Source organism: Monodon monoceros, unplaced genomic scaffold (genome assembly GCF_005190385.1).
Source record: "Monodon monoceros isolate NGI ecotype Baffin Bay Population unplaced genomic scaffold, NGI_Narwhal_1 Super_Scaffold_4, whole genome shotgun sequence".
Classification (NCBI taxonomy): Eukaryota; Metazoa; Chordata; class Mammalia; order Artiodactyla; family Monodontidae; genus Monodon; species Monodon monoceros.
This window is the reverse complement of record NW_021703781.1, coordinates 23,193,711-23,219,692: the sequence shown is the minus strand read 5'-3', so window position 1 is coordinate 23,219,692 and position 25,982 is coordinate 23,193,711.

Sequence of the window (25,982 nt, the reverse complement as noted above, 5' to 3'; positions counted from 1 at the left end):
ATAAAACATTAATAGAAGAATTTGAATATGATTCAAGGAAATGGAAAGATATCTCATGCTTTTGAATTGGAAGAATATTGTTAAAATGGCCATACTACCCAAAGCAGTCTACAGATTTAATGCAATCCCTATCAAATTACGCATGACCTTTTTCATGCAACTAGAAAAAATAATCCTAAAATTCATATAAACCAAAAAGACACAGAATCACCAAAGCAATCCTGAAGAAAAAGAACAAAGCCAGAGGCATAACCCTCCCAGACTTCAGAAGATACTACAAATCTACAGTAATCCAAACAGCGTGGTACTGGCACAAAAACAGACATACAGATCAATGGAACAGAATAGAGAGAGAGCCCTGAAATAAACCCACACACCTACAGTCAATTAATCTTTGACAAAGGAGGCAAGAATATACAACGGGAAAAAGTCTTTTCAGCAAGTGGTGCTGGGAAAGTTGGACAGCCACATGTAAATCAATGAAGTTAGAATACACCCTTTCACCATGCACAAAAATAAACTCAAAATGGCTTAAAGACTTAAACATAAGGCACAACACCATAAAACTCCTAGAAGAGAACACAGGCAAAACATTCTGACGTAAATCATACCAATGTTTTCTTAGGTCAGTCTCCCAAGGCACTAGAAATAAAAATGAAAATAAACAAATGGGACTTAAAAGCTTTTGCACAGCAAAGGAAACCATAAGGAAAATGAAAAGACAACTCACAGAATGGGAGAAAATAATTCGCAGATGATGCAATTGACAAGGGCTTAATTTCCAAAATACACAAACAGCTCATACAACTCAATAACAAAAAAAACCCAAATAACCCTATCCAAAAATGGGCAGAAGATTTAAATAGACATTTCTCTAAAGAAAACATAAAGATGCCAATAGGCACATGAAAAGATGCTCAACATTGCTAATTATTAGACAAATGCAAGTCAAAACTACAATGAGAAGAAGGGCCCCCCTTGTGCACACCACCTCCACAGACAACTGTTGCCACATGGTGGCCCAATTACAGCAGCACCGGCCACTGCTCTCTACCCCATTTTACCTCTCCTCGACCCAACCCAGAGGGGTCAGAAACTTCTGCCAGTTTTCCAGCCTGAAGTAGGGCCAAGCTCAGAAAGGGGGGGAAATTTAGAATTTAAATTAATTTGGAGTTCCAAAAAAAAAAAACTACAATGAGGTACCACCTCACACCAGTCAGAATGTCCATCATTAAAGAGTCTACAAATAACAAATGCTGAAGAGGATGAGGAAAAAAAGGAACCCTCCTACACTGTTGGTGGGAATGTAAGTTGGTGCAGCCACTGTGGAGCAGTATGGAGGTTCCTCAGAAAACTAAAAATAGAATTACCATATATCCAGCAATCCCACTCCTGGGCATATATCTGGACAAAACTATAATTCAAAAAGATACATGCACCCCTATGTTCATAGCAGCACTATTCACAATAGCCAAGACATGGAAACAAGCCAAATGTCCACGAACAGATGAATGGATCACGAAGATGTGGTACATATATACAGTGGAATACTACTCAGCCATAAAAAAGGACAAAGTAATACCACTTGCAGCAACATGGATACAACTAGAGATTATCAGACTAAGTGAAGTAAGTCAGACAGAGAAAAATAAATACCATATGATATCACTTATATGTGGAATCTAAAATATGGCACAAATGAACCTATGTATGAAACAGAATCATGGACATTGAGAACAGACTGGTGGTTGTCAAGGGGGAGAGGGTTGTGGGAGGGATGGATTGGAACATTGGGGTTAGCACATGTAGGCTTTTTATATGGAAGAGATAAGCAGCAAGGTCCTACTACTGTATGGCACAGAGAACTATGTACAAAACCCTATGATAAACCATAATGGAAAACAATATGAAAAAAAGAATGTATATATTGTATAACTGATTCACTTTGCTGTACAGCAGTAATTAACACAACATTGTAAATCAACTATACTTCAAATAAATAAATAAAATTAATATGGAATCAAAAGGGACCCTAAATAGCCAAAATAATCTTGAAAAAGAGTAACAACAGAAGTTTCACACTTCCTGATTTCAAAACTTACTATAAAGCTACAGTAATCAAAATAGTGTGATGCTGGCATAAAGACATAGACAATTAATATAGAATAGAGAGCCTAGAAATAAATCTGCATAACTCAACAAAATATAACCCAAATTTTAAAAAAAGATCAAGGACTTGAATAGACATTTCTCCGAAGAAGAAATACAAATGTCTAATCAACACATGAAAAGATGCTCAACATCACTAATGACTAGGGAAATGCAACTCAAAACCACAATGAGATAAACTCTCACACTCTTTAAGATGACTATTATCACAAAAAAATAAAAAATAACAAGTGTTGGTGAGGCTGTGGAGAAATTGGAATCTTCACACATCGTTGGTAGGAATGTAAAATAGTTTAGCCACTATATATTCCTCTTCTGGGTATATATCCTAAAGTAATGAAAGCAGAGACTCAGATATTTATTTGTACACTCACTTTAATAGCAGCAGTATTTACGAGAGCCAAAAGGTGGAAGCAGCCCAAGTGTCCATCAACAGATAAATGGATAAATAAAACATAAAAAGGAGGACAGTTTTTAAAATAAAAAAAATTAACAAAACAATCCAAAAGAAAATGAAACTGAAAATAAGCAAAGAAGATCTAACAGAGATAATGGGAATCCCTAAATAAACAACAAAACCAAGTAAAGAGAATCATGCTTAAAAGTTATATTTCAAGAAAACTGTCTGTAGTATGCCTGACATTAAGCTTTTGAGTGCTGAGACATCCATTTCAAAGGCATCCATCTTGAATAACCATATTGCCAGCTATATGACACAGCTACAAGCAAAACAACTAGATAAGCAATCAGGCTGCCCCACACATGAAGTTTCGCTTTTAGAAAGCCCTGTGTCCTAGATAAATGACCACCTGAGCATACCTGCTTTTCACTTCCCATGCCCTATTCCCACTCTTATACTTGAAGCTTGCCAATAAAGAGTGAACCCACAAAATCTCAGGCACACCACCCTTGGAACTTAATAAAGGCAGACCACCAGGTTTGTGCTCCCTCCCTCCTACTCTACCCGTGACCTACTGTGTGGCCCTTGGTAGGTGCTGTGTACCCTCTAGGATATTTGAGTAATCTTGTTCTTCAAAGTTCCCTGATGGTTTTTGCTGAGGTGCTCCTTGCAATCATAGTAAGAACCACAGGGCTGGTCCAGCCACAACATTGGCTCCAGTCCAGAAAACGTCTGCAGGGACTCCCACAAGTAATAGGGACCCAGGCAAGTGTCTCAGGCATTCCTACCCAATAGCATCACTATCAGTAGGCTGGGACGGACACAATACTTTCTTAAAATAAAAACGTTTAAAACTATATATTGAAAGAGCACATTGTGTACCAGAGAATAACAACTCAGAATGACACATCAATACATACTCATAAAATGACCAGATTTTAAAGAGAAAAAAAATTTCCTTTGAGCATTTTGGCAAAAAGACCACATTACTTATAAGGGAGAGAGAATTAGATCATTAGTAGATGTCAACAGCAACACTTTATCACAGAAGAAAATGGATATAAAATATATTTAAGGTAGTCAAGGAAAGAAAATGTGAATGAAAGGTTTTATATCCAGCATAACTACCCTTTAAGTATAAAGGGCACAGACAAATCTATCAATATGCAAGAACTCAGAAAATATTGTTCCTGTGACACTTTCCCAAGAAATCTAGAGAATGAACATCCGACACCAGAATGGAAATTAGTTAGATATGAAAGATGATGAAAATACTAATTATCAAACCCATAGGATATAGCAGTAACTACAGAAAAATATTTAACTTTTAACATTTACAGTATAAAACCAAAAAAAAATTTTTTTAATTAGTGTATTTATGGTGCAGCTACTATGGAAAACAGTATGGAGGTTCTTCAAAATATTAAAAATAGAACTACCATATGATCCAGCAATTCCACTTCTGGCTGTTTATCTGCAGGAAATGAAAGCACTAACTTGAAAAGATATAGGCACCCTCATGTTCTTTGCAGCACTGAACATGAAAGCAACCTAAGTGTCCATCAGTGGATGAATGGACAAAGAAAATGTGATATATATACACACAATAGAATATTAATCATCCATAAAAAAGTAAATTTTGCCATTTGTGACACCAGAGATGGATTTCAGGATGTTATGTCAAGTGAAATAAGTGAGAGAAAGATAACTACTATATGATCTTACTTACTCACATGTGGAATCTAGAAAGATAAAACAACAACAAAATACCTAAACTCATAGATACAGAGGACAGAGTTAGTGGTTTCCAAAGGTGAGGGATGGGGGCGGGGTCAAATAGGTGAAGGAGGTCAGGAAGTACAAACTTCCAGTTGTAAGACAAAGAAGTCACACGGAAAAAATGTAACTCTGTGTGGTGATGGATGTTAATGATTTACTGTGGTAATCATCTTGCAATATATATAAGTATTGAATGATTACATTGTACACCTGAAACTAATATAATGTTACGTGAGTTACATCTCAAAAAAAAATTATTAGTCCCAAGTGTCAGTAGTGCCAAGGTTGAGAAACCCTGATCTCATCAAAATGAGTACATTTCTTTCAGCTGTTCTTGATCAAGTGACTAAGTCACTTGATCAAGAACAGCTGAAAGAAATGTACTCATTTTGATGAAGTGCTGGTTTCAAGAACTTGTCTTTAAAATCTTCAGGTTGTATAACAGTTGAGCCTGCTAGATGTATTCATCAGATATCATGTTCTTCATCCTATTCCTTTTTTTCTTGGAACAATAAAGGCATTATAAAAACCAAAAAAAATGTAATAATAAAATAAATGTATTCAATTAGAAAAATAGAGAAAACATTTAGTAAGTATGATGGAAATAATTCGTGCTTAGATGCAAGTTTACAGCACCAAATGTCTGCATTAGAAACAAGAAAGGTCCAAAAATTAGTAACCTGGTTTCCACTTTAAGAAGCTGGAAAAGCTATACAATGGGGAATATTACTCAGCAATAAAAAGAAATGAAGTAGTTTCTCTGGTGGCGCAGTGGTTAAGAATACGCCTGCCAATGCAGGGGACGCAAGTTTGATCCCTGGTCCAGGAAGATTCCACATGCCGTGGAGCAACTAAGCCCGTGCGCCTGCGCTTTTGAGCCTGCGAGCCACAACTACTGAGCTCGGGTGCTGCAACTACGGAAGCCCGTATGCCTAGAGCCTGTGCTCTGCAACAAGAGAAGCCACTGCAGTGAGAAGCCCACGCACCACAATGAAGAGTAGCCCCTGCTCGATGCAACTAGAGCAAGCCCACTCACAGCAGCAAAGGCCCAACGCAGCCAAAAATAAATAAATAAATAAATAGGAGATAGGTTTTTTTAAAAAAAGAAGTGAAGTAGTGATACATGCTACAAGATGGATGAACCCTAAAAATATACTAAGCGAAAGAAATTGATCACCGAGGACTGTATATTGTATGATTCCATATATATGAATGTCCAGAATAGACAAATCTAAAAAAGAAAGCAGATTAGTGGTTGCCTGGGGTGGGGAAATTAGGGAGTGATGGCATTAGGTTTCTTTTTGGGTTAATGAAAGTGTTCTCAAGTTGATTGTGATGATGAAAACACAATTCTTTGAATATACCTGAAGTCATTAAATAGTACCTTTTAAGTTGTTCACTTGTATGGTATGTGAATTCTGTTTCAATAAAAGTGTTTTGTTTTTTAAAGACTAGAAAGGAAGAACAAATTAAACCAAAAGTAAGCAGAAGAAAACTAAGAGCAAAAATAAATGAAAGGAAAATAGACAAACCATAGAGAAATTCAGTGAAACCAAAAGCTATTTTCTTAAATCCATCAATAAAAATTGATAAATCTTTAGACTGATAAAGAGCCAAGAGAAAAGGAACAAATTACCAATATCAGGCATCAAAAAAGGGACATTACTACAGCTTTTACAAGCATTAAAAGGATAATGGAGGGACTTCCCTGGCAGTCCAGTTGCTAAGACTTCACCTTCCAATGCAGGGGGTGAGTGTTCAATCCCTGGTCAGGGAGCTAAGATCCTACATGCCTCAGGGCCAAAAAAACAAAACATAAAGCAGAAGCAATATTGTAACAAATTCAATAAAGACTTTAAAATGAGCCCATCAAAAAAAATGATAATGGAATATTATGAACATCTTTATATCAAAAATTAGACAACTTATTGACAAATTTATTTTATTTATTGAAATTGACAAATTTCTTGAAACAGAAAAATTACCAAAATTTACCCAAGAAGAAACAGTCTGGATAGCCCCATTTCAAGTAAAGAAATTGAATTAATAATTAAAAAGATTACCACATTATCCCAAGAATGTAAAGATGGTTCAATATTTTTAAAATCTGATGGCCAAAAAGCACATGAAAAGATGTTCAACATCACTAATTATCAGAGAAATGCAAATCAGAATGACAATGAGGTATCACCTCACACCAGACAGAATGGTCATCATCAAAAAGTCTACAAACAATAAATGCTGGAGAGGGTGTGGAGAAAAGGGAACCCTCCTACAACTGTTGGTGGGATGTAAATTGGTACAGCCACTATGGAGAACAGTATGGAGCTTCCTTAAAAAACTAAAAATAGGGCTTCCCTGGTGGCACAGTGGTTAAGAATCTGCCTGCCAATGCAGGGGACACGGGTTCGAGCCCTGGTCCGGGAAGATCCCACATGCCATAGAGCAACTAAGCCCGTGAGGCACAACTACCAAGCCTGCACTCTAGAGCCCGTAAGCCACAACTACTGAAGCCCGTGTGCCACAACTACTGAGCCTGCGTGCCTAGAGCCTGTGCTCTGCAACGAGAAGCCACCACAATGAGGAGCCCACACACTGCAACAAAGAGTAGCCCCTGCTCACCGCAACTAGAGAAAGCCTGCGTGCAGCAATGAAGACCCAACACAGCCAAAAATAAAATAAATATTTTTTTTAAAAAGAGACTTGAAAAACAACCCTATAAGTAGAAATACCATATGATCCAGCAATCCCACTACTGGGCATATATCTGGAGAAAAGCATAATTTGAAAACATACATGCACCCCAATGTTCATTGCATCACTATTTACAATAGCCAAGACATGGAAGCAACCTAAATGCCCATCAACAGAGGAGAAGATGTGGTACTTATATACAATGCAATATTACTCAGCCATAAAAACAAAATAATGCCATTTGCAGCAACATGGAGAGACCTAAGAGATTATTATACTAAGTGAAGTAAGTCAGACAGAGAAAGACAAATATCATATGATTTCATTCATATGTGGAATCTAATTTTTAAAAATGATATAAATGAACTCATTTACAAAACAGAAACAGACTCACAGATTTCGAAAACAAACTTATGGTTACCAAAGAGGAGACGTGGAGAGGGGGGATAAATTAGGAGCTTGTAATTAACAAACACACACTACTATATATAAAATAGATAACCAACAAGGACCTAAAATAGATAACCAACAAGGACCTAATGTATAGCACAAAGAACTACTCAATATTCTGTAATAACCAATATGGGAAAAGAATCTGAAAAAGAATGAATATATGCATATGTATAACTGAATCACTTTGCTGTACACCTGAAACTAACATAACATTATAAATCAACTATACTCCAATAAAATTTAAAAATAAAATAAAATCTGTTAATTGAATCCACAGACTTAATAAAGGTAATATTAATTGTTGGGGAAGGTGTTTGTCATCCATACATGATTTAAAAAAATTAAAACTTGGTAACTGGAAGTAGAAGGGAACCTCCTTAATCTGATTATGGGTATCTACTATAAACTTCTAATAAATATCACACTTGATTATAAAATTTGTTTTTAAGAATTTCACTTAATACCACAAGTAAGGTCAAATGCTTGCTAGTACTTCTTCCATTCAAAATGGTGTCAAGGTTCTGGTAAATATAACAAGAAAAGAAAAGAGGTACATGGCAGATAGTTTAGAAAGACTCACTCTACCTGTTTAAATTCTTATTTTGCTATACTGAATAGACTGAAAGCTATAATATTTTTAAGACTTCCTGTCTATAGGAATCCAGGTATGTTTTACCACGCAAACACACTTGACGTGCTAAACTGGATCTTTTTGCAAGCTTCATGGTGGTGGCAACTAGATCTTCTGGCCCTTCTATGGCAGAGTTTCATAAATATTGAGTGGCAGCATTTTTCCTTGCTATGTAGCATCCACGCTCAGCATCTCCTACCTCTGTAGTTTTAGTGACCTAATTCATATCATTTTAAACAATCTTTTTGCTTAAATTAGACACAACTGCTTATAACATAGCAGTTACAAGTCTTGGCCAAGGAAAGAAATTATGATAAAAAGGAAAAAAATTTTTCTCATTATTTGCAGATTATATGATTGAATATAGAGGAAAATCTGAGAAACATACTATATACAAATAACTGTAATACCAGGTTGAAATGGTATTATGAAAGTAGAGATAAAGTGCTACTTATGTTCAAAAGTGAAATTTAATTTCTAGCTTTGAGAGCCCAGTGGTGGTGGAATGATGCTAAGAGGTGGCATGCACATGGTTATGATATATAATCTTTTAAAATGATGATGAATTCAATTAGATATTTGATGAAGACATTTGCATCAATATTTATAAGAGATATTTGCCTGTAGTTCTCTGAGCTTGTAGTATTATTGTCTCTCACTGGTATCAGGGTGATACTGGACTCTTTCCTGTTTTTTTTTTTTTTTTTGGCTGTGTTGGGTCTTTGTTGCTGCATGCAGGCTTTCTCTAGCTGTGGCGAGCAGGGGCTCCTCTTTATTGTGGTGCACAGGCTTCTCACTGCAGTGGCTTCTCTTGTTGTGGAGCACGGGTTCTAGGTGCGTGGGCTTCAGTAGTTGTGGCACATGGGCTCAGTAGTTGTGACTCACGGACTCTAGAGCACAGGCTCAGTAGTTGTGGCATATGGGCTTAGTTGCTCCGCGGCATGTGAGATCTTCCCAGACCAGGGCTCGAACCCGTGTCCCCTGCACTGGCAGGCGGATTCTTAACCACTGTGCCACCAGCGAAGCCCTGGACTCTTAAAATGAGTTAAAAGTGTTCTTTCATTTTTTGGGAAGAATTTGAGAAGGATTTGTGCTAGTTCCTTTTTACATATTTTATAGAATTCACAGTGAAGCATCTGGTCCAGGGCTTTTCTTTGTTGGGACAGTTTTGACTATAGATTCAATCCCATACTAGTCATAAGTCTATTCAGATTTTCCATTTCTTTATTATCCAGTCTTCTAGATTGTGCATTTTTAGGAATCTGTCCCTTTCATCTAGGTTATCCAATTATTGGTGTACAATTGCTCATAGTACTCTTACAACCCTTTTTATTTTTGTAAAATTGGTAGTAATGCTCCCCCTTTCATTTCTGATTTAGTAGTTGAATCCTGTCTTTTTTTTCTTGGTCATTATGGCTAAAGATTTATCAGTTTTGTTCTTCTCAAGTGGGATTTATTCTTGAAATGCAAGGATGGTACAATGTATGAAATGTAATACACCACATTAATAGAATGGAGGAAAAACCCACATGATAATTTCAAATGTTATAGAAAATCCATTTGACAAATTTTATCACCCTTTCATGGTAAAAACTTAACAAACTAGGAATTAAAAGGGAACTTTCTCAACATGATTTTAGAAGACCCCACAGTTAACAGCATACTCAAAGGTGAAAGACTGAAAGGTTTTTCCTAAGACCAAGATACTTCTATCACTTCTATTCACCACAGTATTGGAAGTCCTGGCCTGAGCAATTCAGCAAGGACAAGCAACAAAAGGCATTCACATTGGAAGAGAAGAAGTTAAATTATCTCTATTCACATGTGACATGACCTTATATATAGAAAATCCTAACTATTACACAAAAAACCCCACTAGATCCAATAAATGGATTAAGCAAAGTTGCAGGATATGAAATCAATTTTAAAAAGTAATTGCAATTATATACAATAATAATTGACAATTGAGAGAGGAAAATAAGAAAAAATCCATTTCCAAAATCATCAAAGAGAATAAAATACTTAGGAATAAATTTACCCAAGTAGGTAAAAGACTTTCAACTGAAAATTATGAAACACTGCTAAAAGAAATTAAAGATATAAATAAATGGAAAACATCCTTTAATCATGGCCTAGAAGACAATATTATTGAGATGATAATATTACATAAAGGGATATATATATTCCATGCAATTTCTACTAAAAACCGAAAAACATTTTTTTGCAGAAATAAAAAACCCATTCTAAAATTCATGTGGAATTTTAAGGGGTCCCAAATAGCCAAAATAATTTTTAAAAAGAGCAAAGCTAGAGGATTCATACTTCCTGATTTCAAAGTTTACTACAAAGCTGAAGTAATCAAAATATTGTGATATTGGCTTAAGGAAAGAAATATAGACCAGAATAAAGAGACTAGAATAAAGAGCCCACAATAAACCCCCTCTTACATAGTCAAATGATTTTGACAAAGGTGCTAAAGCCATTGAGAGGTAGAAAGGACTCTCCTTTCAAAAAATAATCCTGGAAAAACTGACTATCTACATGCAAAAGAATGAAATTGGTCCTTTATCTTATACCACATGTAAAAATTAATGCAGAATGGGATTTCCCTGGTGGCGCAGGGGTTAAGAATCCGCCTGCCAATGCAGGGGACATGGGTTCGAGCCCTGGACCAGGAAGATCCCACATGCAGGGCTTCCCTGGTAGCACAATGGTTAAGAATCCGCCTGCCAATGCAGGGGACACGGGTTCGAGCCATGGTCTGGGAAGATCCTACATGCCACAGAGCAACTAAGCCTGTGTGCCACAACTAATGAGCCTGTGCTCTAGAGCCCGCAAGCCGCAACTACTGATCCCACTTGCCACAACTTCTGAACCCCATGTGCCTAGAGCCCATGCTCCACAACAAGAGAAGACACTGCATGGGAAGCCCGTGCACCACAACGGAGAGTAGCCCCCACTCACTGCAACTAGAGAAAAGCCTGTGTGCAGCAACGAAGACCCAATGCAGCCAAAAATAAAATTAATTAATTAATTAATTTTTAAAAATCTGGCCTTTAAAAAAAAAGATCCCACATGCTGCAGAGCAACTAAGCCTGTGTGCCACAATTACTAAGCCTGTGCTCTAGAGCCCGTGAGCCACAACTACTGAGCCCACAAGCCACAACTACTGAGCCCATGTGCTGCAACTACTTAAGCCCATGCACCCAGAGCCCATGCTCTGGGAAGCCACCGCAACGAGAAGCCCATGCACCGTAATGAAGAGTAGCCCCCGCTCACCGCAACTAGAGAAAGCCTATGTGCAGCAATGAAGACCAAACGCAGCCAAAAATAAATAAATAAAAGAAATAAATTTAAAAGAAATTAATGCAGAAATGATCAAAGACCTGAACGTAACAGCTAAAACTATAAAACTATTGACAAAAACATAGAGGAATATCTTCATGACATTAGATATGGCAATGCTTTCTTGGATATGACACAAAAAGCACAGGCAACGAAAGAAAAACACAGATCAATTGGGCATTACCAAAATTTAAACTTTTCTGCAAAATTTAAAACTATCAAGAGAGTGAAAAGGCAATCCATAGAATGGGATGAAGTATTTGCAAATCCTATAAGAGACTAATATCCAGAGTATACAAAAACCCCTAAAACTCAACAACCACCACCACTGCAATTAAAAACTGGGCAAAGTAGCTTTTCCAGCTGTACAGGATACAGCCAATGAGGCCCATTTATCTCTTACTTCATCCAGAGTACTGAGTTATCAGCTGCATCACTGGGGGACAGGAAGAGGCCAGGAGAGTGGCAAATAGGACTCTTGGATAGCATAAAAGGGATGCAGATCCTAGCCACATCAGGGACTGCATCAAGAAGCCCACCCATGAGTCACTGGGGATGCCTCCTCACCCACTGATCCCCCCAACTCCAGCACTCTGCATGCCTCACCCATTATATCCCCACAACTTGTGGCTGCCTCTTGGTGCACGTTCCTGATGGTACCTGGAATGAGCTTTGGCAGATGGCTAGTGGGGACTCGCAGAAAGCCAGCCTGACTCTGCAGGCCAGGGAGAGACCAGAAACTTAAGTTTTAAGTCTGCCCTTGGTTAAGCAAAAGGGAGGCTGTCAGCACCAGGCCTAGTGTATTGCAGGATTGAGAGAAGGCATATGAGTTTAAGAATTCAGCCAAAAGAGGGAGCGGGTAGCATGGAGCAGATGCATTCAAATAATCTGATAAATGCTGAGAATTTCTAGCAGAGCTGATGGAAGGTATTTCTCTCCTGAAGCCAGTTATTGAAGACAAGAGGAGGTAACCCCTGCTTTAAATGTAAAGAGAACAATGCAAGATTTAAGGAACATAAAAAAATCAAGGAAACATGACAACACTAAAGGATCACAATAATTTTTTAGTAACTGAACCCAAAAACATGGAGATCAGCAATTTACCAAATAAAGAATTCAAAAGAATTGTTTTAAGGAACCCCAATGACCCACAAGAAAACACAGAAAAACAATTCAATGAAATCAGGAAACAATACATGAACAAAATGAGAAGCTTAATGAAGAAGTAGAAATCATAAAAAAGAACCAAACAGAAAATCTGAAGAATACAGTAAGTAAAAGAAAAATGCAGTAGAGAGCACCAACAGCAGGATGGATCAAGCAGAAGAAAAATAGATATAAATTAGAAGATAGGACCTTTGAAATTATCCAGTAAGAGGAGAAAAAAGAATGAAAAAGAATAGAAAAAGCTAACTTAATCTATGGGACAACATCAAAAGAAAGTCTGTGAATTATTGGAGTCCCAGAAAAGACAAGAGAAGGAGAAAGAAAGCTTATTTAAAGAAATAATGGCTGATGGACTTCCCTGGTGGCACAGTGGTTAAGAATCTGTCTGCCAATGCAGGAGACATGGGCTTAATCCCTGGTCCAGGATGTTCCCACATGCCGCAGAGCAACTAAGCCTGTGTGCCACAACTACTGAGCCCACACTGTAGAGCCCCCGAGCCACAGCTACTGAGCCCATGTGCCACAACTACTCAAGCCCGTGCACCCTAGAGCCCACGTGCTGCAACTACTGAAACCCGCACACTCTAGGGCATACATGTCGCGACTACTGAGCCTGCGTGCTGCAACTACTGAAGCCCACGCAGCTAGAGCCCATGCTCTGCATCAAGAGAAGCCACTGCAATGAGAAGCCCACGCACCGCAACGAAGAGTAACCCCCGCTCGCCACAACTAGAGAAAGCCTGTGCACAGCAACGAAGATCCAACGCAGCCAAAATAATTAATTAATTAATTAAAAACCCTGAAATAATGGCTGAGAACTTCCCAAATCTGAAGAGAGATTTGGATATCCAAGTTCATGAAGCTCATAGGTCACCAAACTCTTTCAATGTGAACAGATCTTCACCCTGAAATGATACATTAAATTAAAGGAACTTAATAGATATATACAGAACATTCCACCCCAAAGTAACAATGCATATTTTCCTCAAAGTGCACATATCTAGGATATAACATATATTAGGCAAAAAAATACATCTTAATAATTTTAAGAATATTGAAATCAGATCAAGCATTTTTACTGACATGAATGGTATAACTGGAAATCAATTACAAGAACAAAACTGAAAAATTCATAAATATGTGGGGATTAAACATGCTACTGAAGAACCAATGGGTCAAGGAACAAGTCAAAAGTGAAATTTTAAAAATACCTTGAGAAAAACGAAAATGGCAATACAACATACCAAAATTATGTAATGAAGCAAAAGAAGTTCTATGAGGGAAGTTCATAGTGATAAATGCCTACACTAAGAAATAAGATAGATTGCAAATAAACAAACTAACTATACTTCAAGGAACTAAAAAAGAACAAAGAAAGCCCAAAATTAGTAGAAGGAAGGAAACAAAGATCAAAATGAAAATGAATGAAATACAGACTAGAAAGACTACAGAAAAGATCACTAAAATTAAGGGCTGTTGTTTTTTTAAAGATAACAAAATTGGCAAATCTTTAGCTGGATTCACCTAGAAAAAAAGAGAGGACTCAAATAAAATTAGAGAGGAAAGAGATGTTACAACTGATACCATAAAAATACAAAGGATCATAAGAGACTACTATCAACAATTATTCACCAACAAATTGGACAACCTAGAAGAAATTGATAAATTCTTAAAACATACAATCTACCAAAACTGAATCAGGAAGAAATAGAGAATATGAAAAAAAAAAAAAAAACCCAAACAGTTACTAGTTGGAGATTGAATAATTAGTCGAAAACCCCCCAACAAAAATCCAGGACCAGATAGCTTCATTGGTGAATTCTACCAAACATTTAATGAAGAATTAATGTCAGTCCTTCTCAAACTCTTCCAAAAAATCAAAGAGGAGGAAACACTTCCAAACTCATCTTACAAGGCCAGCATTACCGTGATACCAAAAACAGACAAGAACACTACAAGAAAATAACAGTACTGGCCAATATCCCTGATGAATATAGACGCAAAAATCCTCAACAAAGTATCAGCAGACAGAATTCAACAATACATTAAAAGGATCATACACCAGGGAGGTGTGGCCAAGATGGCAGAGTAGGAAGACCCTGAGCACACTTACTCCCACAGGCACAAGAAAATTACAACTATCTACAGAGCAACTATCTATAAGAATGACCTGAGGCCTAGCAGAAAAGATTTTCCACAACTAAAGATATAAATAAGGCACTACAAGATGATTTAGTATAGTCAAGACCAACATCCCCAGAGTAGGTGACCACAAATGGGAGGATAATCACCACATCCCCAGGGCAGCCGACCACAAATGAGAGGATAATCACAACTGCAGAAGTTCTCCTTGATGAGTGGGGAGACCGAGCCCCATGCTCTGCTCTGTAGCCTGGGGGTCCTTCACCAAGAAAACAAGCCCCAAGAATGTCCTGCTTTGAAGGCCAGTGGAGCTTGTGTATGGGAAAGCCAGAGGGCTGTACAAAGCAGAGACTCTGCTCTTAAAGGGCATGCATATAATCACACACACTCTGAGTTCCAGTGCAGAGGCAGTAATGTGAAAGGAGCCTGGGTCAGACCCACTTACTGATCTTGGAGAGCATCCTTGAGATTCAGGAGCCAACTGGAACTCCCTCTGGGGACATAGATGCTGATAGCACCATTTTGGGGGGAGCTTATTCTACTACAAGGATGCTTGTGCTGGTAAGCTCCATTTTGGAGTCCTCTCTGTAGCCTATTAGCACCAGGGGCTTACACATCCACCAACAGGCTGGCACCAGCCCTGTGATTCCCTTGACTACACAACCAGCCATGCTGGGACATGGGCCCACCCACCAGCAGGCTGAAACCAGCCCTATGACTACACATACTGGGAAGCCAGCTGTGGTGGCACCTGCCCACCAGCAGGCCATCACCAACCCCAGGGCCCTCCAGGCCACATAGGCACCTGAACTATGCCTATGAACTTGACCCCACCCACCAGTGATCTGGCAGCCACTGCATGAGTCAGGGCCTGGCAGCCAACCAGACCTGGGGCCAGCCATGCCTACCAGGACTCCCACATTAGTTGGCCTCACCACAACAGAAGGGCCCATGCAGCCCATATAGGGGGCACCCTAGAGTGTACAGCCCTGGAAACAAGAGACGAGTGTGCTGCTGGGCCCCATAGGACATCTACATAAGGCTACTTTTCTAAGATCAGGAAAAGTAACTGACCTACATAATATATAGAAATATACAGATAACTAGGCAAAATGAATAGACAGAAGAATATTTTCCACATGAAGGAACAAGATAAAACCCCAGAAGAAGAACTAAGTGGAAATAAGGAATCTATCCAATAAAGAGTTCAAGGTAGGACTTCCCTGGTGGCGCAGTGGTTAAGAATCCACCTACCAATGCAGGGGACACGGGTCGTGCCCCAGTCCGGGAGGATCCCACATGCCACGGAGCAGTTGGGCCCGTGAGCCATGGCCGCTGGGCCTGCGCATCCAGAGCCTGTGCTCCACAACGGGAGAGGCCACAACAGTGAGAGGCCCTCATACCGCAAAAAAAAAAAAAAAAAAAAAAATTATGCCAAATGTGTGTGTGTTGGGAGGAAGGAGTAAAATTGCAGTGTTGTTAGAATGTGTTTGAACTTAAGATAACCATATATATTTTTATATATAGTTATACTTTTATATTTGAAGCTCATGGTAACCACAAACCAAAAATATATAATAGATACATACACACAAAAGACAAAGGAATCCAAACATAACACTAAAGATAGTCAAATCACAGAGAGCAACAGATGAAGAAACAAAAGAAAAAAACAACCAAAAAAGAATTAACAAAATGGCAATAAGTATATACCTAGCAATAATTGCTTTAAAGGTAAATGAACTAAATGCTCCAATCAAAAACATAGAGTGGCTGAATGGATACAAAAACAAGACCCATATATATGCTGCCTAGAGACTAACTTCAGATCTGAAGACACACACAGAAAGTGAGGGGGATGGAAAAAGGTATTCCACCCTTTGGCATAAATGGAAATGAAAAGAAATCTGGGGTATCAATGAGACAAAATAAACGTTAAAACAAAGAATGTAACAGGAGACAAAGGATATTACATAATGATAAAGGAATAAATCCTACAAGAAGATATAACAATTGTAAATTTATATGCACTCAATATAGGAGCACCTACATACATAAAGCAAATATTAACAAACCAAAAGGGAGAAATTGATAGTAACACAATAATAATAGTGGACTTTAACACCCCACTTACATGAATGGACAGATCATCTGGACAGAAAATCAATAAGGAAACACAGACCTTAAACAACAGCTTAGATCAGATGAACTCAATATATATATATATACAGAAATATATATATATATATACAGAACATTCCTTCAAAAAGCAGCAGAAAACACATTCTTTTCAAATGGGCATGGAACATTCTCCACGATAGATCACATACTCAGCCACAATAAAAGTCGCAGTAAATTTAAGAAAATTGAAATCATATCAAGCATCTTTTCTGGCCATGACACTATGAGACTGGAAATAAACTACAAGAAAAAATTTGCAAAAAACAAGCATGTGGAGGCTAAAATATATGCTACTAAACAACCAATGTGTCATTGAAGAAATCAAAGAGGAAATTAAAAAAATACTCAGAAACAAACGAAAGTAGAAACAATGATCCAAAAATCTATAGGATGCAGCAAAAGCAATTCTAAAAGGGCAGTTTATAGCAGTATTAGCCTACCTCAGGAAACAAGAAAAATCTCCAATTAACAATCTAACTTTACACCTAAATGAACTAGAAAAAGAAGAAAAAACAAAACTCAAAGTTAGTAGAAGGAAAAAAATAATAAATATCAGAGCAGAAATAAATGAATCTGAGTCTAAAAATAATAATAATAATGATTAATGAAACTAAGAACTAGTTATTTGAAAATGTAAGCAAAACTGATAAACCTTTAGCCAAACTCATGAAGAAAAAGAGAGGTCCCAAATAAATAAAATCAGAAATGGAAGAGAAGAAGTTATAACCAAACCATAGAAATACAGATGATCATAAAAGACCACCACAAACAATTATATATCAATAAAATGGACAATCTAGAAGAAACAGATCAACTCCTAGAAACACACAATCTCCCAAGACTGAATCAGGATGAAACAAAATATGAAGAGACTGATTACCAATAATGAAAATAAACCAGTAATTAAAAAACAAAAACAAAGCACAAAACTCCTAACAAAAGTCCTAGACCAGACAGATTCACAGGTAAATTCTGTCAAATATTTAAAGAAGAGTTCACACATATCCTTCTTAAACTATTCCAAAAAAACTGAAGAAGAAGGAATACTTCCAAACGCATCCTATGAGGCCAGCATCACCCTGATACCAAAACCAGACAAAGACACCCCCAAAAAAGAAAACTACAGTCCAGTAACACTGACGAACATAGACGCAAAAATCCTCAACAAAATATAAGCAAACCAAATTCAACAATACACTAAAAGGATCATACACCATGATCAAGTAGCATTTATTCCAGAAATGCAAGGATGGCCCCATATACACACACACAAAAATCAATGTGATACATCACATCAACAAATCGAAGAATAGAAATCACATGATCATCTCAATAGATGCAAAAAAAAGCTTCTGACAAAATTGAACACCCATTTATCATAAAAAAAAACCTCTTAACAAGGTGAGTATAGAGGAAACATACCTCAACATAATAAAGTCTACGTGTGACAAGCATACAGCCAACGTCATACTCAAGGGTGAAAAGCTGAAAGCATTTCCTCTAGGATTAGGAACAAGACAAGGAAGCCCACTCTGACCACTTTTATTCAACATAGTATTGGAAATTCTAGTCATAGCAATCAGAAAAGAAAAAGAAACAAAAGGAATCCAAATTGGAAAGAAAGATGTAAAACTGTCATTGTTTGCAGATGACATGATACTATATATATAAAAAAATCTTAAAGACACCACCAAAAAAAAATAGAATAAATGAATTCAGTAATGTTGCAGGATGTTAAATTAAAATACAGAAATCTGTTGCATTTCTATACCCTAACAACTATCAGAGGAGTTAAGAAAACAATTCCATTTACAATTGTGCAAAAAAGAATAAAATACCTAGGAATAAATCTAACCAATAAGGTATAAGGCTTGTATTCAGAAAATGATCGTACAATGATGAAAGAAATTGAAAATGACACAAGCAAATGCACATGGATTGGAAGAATTAATATTGTTAAAATGACCATACTACCCAAGGCAATCTACAGATTCAGTGCAATTCCTACCAAAATACAAATGGCATTTTTCATGGAACTAGAGCAAGTAATTCTGAAATTTGTATGAAAACAGAAAAGATCTCAAATAGGCAAAATAATTTTGAGAAAGAACAGAGGTGGAGACATCACTGTCCCTGATTTCAAACTATGCTACATAGCTACAGTAAACAAAACAGTGTGGTACTGGCACAAAAACAGACACAGATCAGTGGAACAAAATAGAGAGCCTAGAAATAAACCCACATTATATGGTCAATTAATCTACAACAAAGGAAGCTGGGAAAAGACAGCTTCTTTAATAAATGTTGCTGGGAAAACTGGACAGCTACGTGCAAAGAATCAAACTGAACTACTTTCTTACACTATATCACACAAAAATAAACTCAGAATGAACTAGATTCAAAGGTAAGACCTGAAAACATAAAATGCTTAAAGGAAAATATAGGCAGTATGCTCTCTGACATTAGTCTTAGCAATATTTTTTTGGATATGTCTCCTCAGACAAAGGAAACAAAAGCAAAATAAACAAATGGGACTATATTAAACTAAAAATCTTTTGCACAGCAAAGGGAACTATCAACAAAACAAAAAGGCACCCTACTAAATGGGAGAAGATATTTGCAAATGATTTATCTTATAAGGGTTAATATCCAAAATATACAAAGAAGTCATACAACTCAACATCAAAATAAAAAACAAACAAAAAAACCCAGACAACGTGATTTTAAAAATGGGCAGAGAAGAACAAACAAACAAAAATGAGCAGAGAACCTGAATAGACACTTTTCCAAAGAAGACATACAGATGGTCAACAGACACATGAAACGATGTTCAACATCACTCATCAGGGAAATGTAAATCAAAACCATAATGAGATATCATCTCACACCTATCAGAATGGCTATTATCAAAAAGACAACAAATAACAAGTGTTGGCGAGGATGTGGAGAAAAGGGAACTCTTGTGCACTGTTGGTGGGAATGTTAATTGGTACAGCCACTATGAAAAAGAGTACAACAGTTCCTAAAAAAATTAAAAATAAAACTACCATACAATCCACCAATTCTACTTCTGGGAATTTTTCTAAAGAAAACAAAATCACTAATTTGAAAATATATGCACCCTTATGTTCACTGTGTGAACATTATTTACAATAGCTAAGATGTGGAAGCAATCTAAGTGTCAATGTATAGATGAATGGATAAAGAAGAGGTAGTATGTGTGTGTATATATACACACACACAATGGACTATTAGTCACAAAAAAGAATGAAATCTTGCCATTTGAGACAAGAAAGATGGACCTAGAGGGTATTTATACTAAGTAAAATTTAAATCAGACAGAAAAAGACAAATATCATATGCTTTCACTTATATGTAGAATCTAAAAAACAAAACAAATGAACAGACATAACAAAATAGAAACAGAGTCATGGATACAGAGAACAAACAGGTGGTTGCCAGAGGGGAGGGGGTATGGCTATGAGTGAAAAACGTAAGGGAGATTAAGAGACACAAGCATCCAGTTACAAAAATAAATGAGTCACGGAGATGAAATGTACAACATGGGGAATAAAGTCAATAATATTGTAATAACTTTGTATGGTAACCAGACTTATCATAGTGATCATTTTGTAATGTATAAAAATATCAAAACTCTATGTTGTACATGTGAGACTAACATAATATTTTAAGTCAATTATACTTCAATAAAAAAAGAAAAAGAAGAAATATATAATTACTCAGAAGCTGGAATCAAATGTTTAATCTGTTGACAAAAACTGATTCTCTGATACCACTTAATGACAATATCAGTCATGCCATTTTAAAACTTTCATATGTAAGAAAAACTAGGTGGCTAATCAGGTGTAAATGAAAAACTGTAGAAAAAAAAGTTTGCTTTGAATTTGCTGGGGGTTTTTTGCTTACAAAAATTGAATTTTGATTAACCAGAGACATGTGTCTTTTATCTGTTGGTGACATATATTGATTTGTAATGCTGTCTCTTGCATTAACCTAGAAGGAGTTGCCTTCATTATTTCTTCATTTCAGCAGAAATAAATGTGAAATCTAGCGTCCTTTTAAACCTCAAAACAAAACAAAAGGATCACGCACCATGATCAAGTGGGATTTTTTCCAGAGATGAAAGGATGGTTAAATATCTGCAAATCAAGCAATGTGATACAGCATATTGACAGAATGAAGGATGAATATCATATAACCATCTCAATAAATATAGAAAAACAGTTGACAAAACCCAACAACCATTTATGATTAAAAACTCTCAACAAAATGGGTACAGAGGGAATGTACCTCAACATAATAAAGGCCACATACAACAAACCCATAGCTAACATCATACTCAATGGAGAAAATCTGAAAGCTTTCCTCTAAGATTAAGAGTAAGACAAGGATGCTGACTATTACCACTTTTATTAACATAGCATTGGAAGTCCTAGCCAGAGCAATTAGGCAAGAAAATGAAATAATGGCATCCAAACTGGAAAGGAGGAAGTAAAACTGTCACTATTTGCAGATGATGTGATACTATATGTAGAAACTCCTACAGACTCCACAAAAAAACTATGAGAACTAAAGACAAATCCAGTAAATCTGTAGGATACAAAAATCAATGTACAAAAATGTTGCCTTTCTATGTGCTAATAACAAACTATCAGAGTAATTAAGAAAACAAACTCATTTACAATTGCATCAAAAAGAATAAAATACCTAGGAATAAATTTAACCAAGGCAGTGAAAGATCTATACACTGAAACCTGAAAGACACTGATGAAAGAAATTGAAGATGACATAAATAAATGGAAAGATATTCCATGGTCATGAATGGGAAGGATAAATGTTGTTAAAATGTCCATACTATGCAAAAAGACCTCTAGATTCAACACAGTCTCTATCAAAATTCCAATGGCATTTTACACAGAAAGAGTACAAACAATCCTAAATTTTGTATAGAACCAAAACAGACCTGAAAAGCCAAAGCAATCTTGAGACAGAAGACCAATGCTGGAGGCATCACATTTTCTGATTCCAAGCTATATTACAAAGCTACAGTTATCAAAACAGTATAGGATTGGCATAAAAACAGACACATAGATCAATGGAACAGAATAGAGAGCCTGGACGTGAACCCACATATATATGATCAATTAATTTGCAACAAAGGAGTCAAGAATATACAATGGGGAAAGGGCAGTCTCTTCAGTAAATGGTGCTAGGAAAACTGTATAGCCACATTCAAAATAATGAAACTGAACCACTATCTTACACCATACACAAAAATCAACTCAAAATGGATTAAAGCCTTGAGCCTAAAACCTGAAAGCATAAACCTCCTAGAAGAAAATACAGGTAGTAAGCTCCTTGAAACTGGTCTTGGTGATGATATTTTTGGATTTGACACCAAAAGCAAAGGCAACAAATGCAAAAATAAACAAGTGGGACTACATCAAACTAAAAAGCTCTGAACAGCAAAGAAAATGATCAACACAGTAAAAAGGCAACCTACAGAATGGGAGAAAATATTTACAAATCATGTATCTGATAAGGGTTTACTATCCAAAATATACAAGGAACTCATATAACTCAGTAACAAGAACACCTAAACAGATTAAAGAATGGATAGACAACTTGAATAGACATTTTTCCAAAAACAATATACAGATGGCCGACAGGCATATGAAAAGATTTTCAACATAACTAATCATCAGGGAAATGCAAATCAAAATTACTATGAGATAAACTCACACCTGTCAGAATGGCTATCATCAAAAAGACAAGAGTTAGGGCTTCCCTGGTGGTGCAGTGGTTGAGAGTCCACCTGCCAATGCAGGGGACACGGGTTCTTGCCCCAGTCCAGGAAGATCCCGTGTGCCACGGAGCGGCTGGGCCCGTGAGCCATGGCCTCAGAGCCTGTGCTCTGCAACAGGAGAGGCCACAACAGTGAGAGGCCCACGTACCGCAAAAAAAAAAAAAAAGAAAAAAAAAGAAAAAAAAAAGACAAGAGTTAAGTGTGGGCAAGGATATAGAGAAAGGGAGACCCTTATGCACTGTTGGTGGGTAAATAAATTGGTTCAGCCACTATGGAGAACAGTATAGAGGTTCCACAAAAAGTCAAAAGTAGAACTACCATATGATTAGCAATCCCACTTCTGGACATATATCCAAGGAAATATAATCATGATCAAAGAGATATCTACATCCCCATGTTCACTATAGCATTATTCACAATAGCCAGTATATGGAAACATCCTAATAAAAAATTATATATATGCAGCCATGAGAAAGAAAGAAATCCTGCCATTTGCCACAACATGGATAGACCCTGAGGGCATTATGTTAAGTGAAATAAGTCAAAAAGAGAAAGACATACACTTTATGATATCACTTGTATGTGGAATCTAAAAATGCAAAACTCAGAAATGGAGAATAGGAAAGTGGTTGCCAGGGGTTGAGGGCTGGGAAAATTGGGGAGATGTCAGTCAAAGAATACAAACTTTCAGTTACTAAGTGAGTAAGTTCTTGAACTGAGGTGTTGACAGAGCCATTTCACACCAGGAACTCTGTTCTGAAGGGCCAGGTGACAGGCCTCTGGATGTAGTACCCTTAAGCAAGTGAAACTACACTGAGCACAAAGGAAAAGAAAAAGAACTGCAATGTGTTCCACCTGAACGAAAGGAAGTTGGGTTGTGATAATATAATTCTGGATTCCATGGACTACTGTGTCTCAGAGAGATAAGAGATAAAAGAAAGAGAAACAATATAGTGACTGGGCCCCACCCAACAACCTGCAGGCTCCAGCACTGGAACTCCTCAGGCCAAACAACCAGCAAGATAGGAACACAGCCCCACCCATCAGCAGACAGGCTGCCTAAAGTCATACTGAGCTCACAGCCACCTCAAAACACACCCCTTAACACAGCCTTGACCACCAGAAGAACAAAACCCAGCTCCACCCACCAGAGGGCAGGCACCAGTCCCTCCCACCAGGAAGACTGCACAAGCCTCTGAACCAACCTAACCCACCAGGGGGCAGACACCAGAAGTAAGAGGAACTACGACTCTGCAGCCTGCAGAAAGGAGACCACAAACACAGAAAGTTAGAGAAATATGTTGTAGATGAAGGAACAAGATAAAAAACCCTGAGAACAACTAAATGAAAAGGAGATAGACAATCTATCTGAAAAAGAATTCAGAGTAATGATAGTAAAGATGATCCAAAATCTCAGAAAAGAATGGAGGTGTAGACTGAGAAGGTACAAGAAATGTTTAATAAGGAGCTTGAAGATTTAAAGAACAAATAAACAGATGAACAATACAATAACTGAAATGAAAAATACACTAGAAGGAATCAATAGCAGAATAACTGAGGAAGAAGAATGAATAAGTGAGCTGGAAGACATAGTGGTGGAAATCACTGTCACAGAACAGAATAAAGAAAAAAGAATGAAAGGAAATGAGGACAGTCTCAGAGACCTCTGTGACAATATTCAATGCACCAACATTTGCATTATAGGGGTCCCAGAAAGAGAAGAGAAAGAGAAAGGGCCTGAGAAAATATTTGCAGAGATTATAGCCAAAAACTTCCCTAACATGAGGAAGGACACATTCTCTGAAGTCAAGGAAGTGCAGAGATTCCCATACAGAATAAACCCAAGGAGGAGCATGCTGAGAAACATATAATCAAACTGACAAAAATTAAATACAAAGAAAAAATATTAAAAGCAACAAGGGAAAAGCAACAAACAACATACAAGGGAATCCCCATAAAGTTATCAGCTGATTTTTCAGCAGAAACTCTACAGGGCAGAAGGGAGCGGCATGATATATTTAAAGTGATGAAAGGGGAAAGACTACAACCAAGAATACTCTATCCCAGCAAGGCTCTCATTCAGATTCGACAGAAATATCAAAAACTTTACAGACAAGCAAAAGCTAAGAGAATTCAGCACCACCAAACCAGCTTTACAACACATGCTAAAGGAACTTCTCTAGGAGGGAAAGAGACCAGCAACTTAAAACAACCATATATATATATATATATATATATATATATATATATATATAAAACCTCATGGGAACGGCAAACCAAAAAACTACAATACACACACAAAAAAGAAAAAGCAACCCAAACACAACACTAAAGATAGTCATCAAATCACAAAAGATAACAAAAGAGGAAGGGAAGAAAAAAAAACCTACAAAAACAAATCTAAAACAATTAAGAAAATGGCAATAGGAACATACATACTGATAATTACCTTAAATGTAAGTGGATTAAATGCTCCAACCAAAAGACATAGACTGGCTGAATGGATACAAAAACAAGACCCATATATATGCTGTCTGCAACAGACCCACTTCAGACCTAGGGACACACACAGACTGAAAGTGAGGGGATGGAAAAAGATAGTCCATGCAAATGGAAATCAAAAGAAAGCTGGAGGCTTCCCTGGTGGCGCAGTGGTTGGGAGTCCGCCTGCTGATGCAGGGGACATGGGTTCGTGCCCTGGTCCGGGAAGATCCCACATGCTGCGGAGCGGCTGGGCCCGTGAGCCATGGCCACTGGGCCTGTGCATCTGGAGCCTGTGCTCCGCAACAGGAGAGTCCACAACAGTGAGAGGCCCGCGCACCGCAAAAAAAAAAAAAAAAAAGCTGGAGTAGCAATTCTCATATCAGACAAAATAGACTTTAAAATAGACTCTTACAAGAGACAAAGAAGGACACTACATAATGATCAAGGGATCAATCCAAGAAAGATATAACAATTGTAAATATATATGCACCCTACATAGGAGCACCTCAATATATAAGGCAAATGTTAACAGCCATAAAAGGGGAAAATGACAGTAACACAGTAATAGTGGAGGACCCTAACACCCCACTTACACCAATGGACACATCATCCAGATAGAAAATCCATAAGGAAACAGAGGACTTAAATGACACATTAAACCAGATGGACTTAATTGATACTTACAGAGCATTCCATCCGAAAGCAGCAGA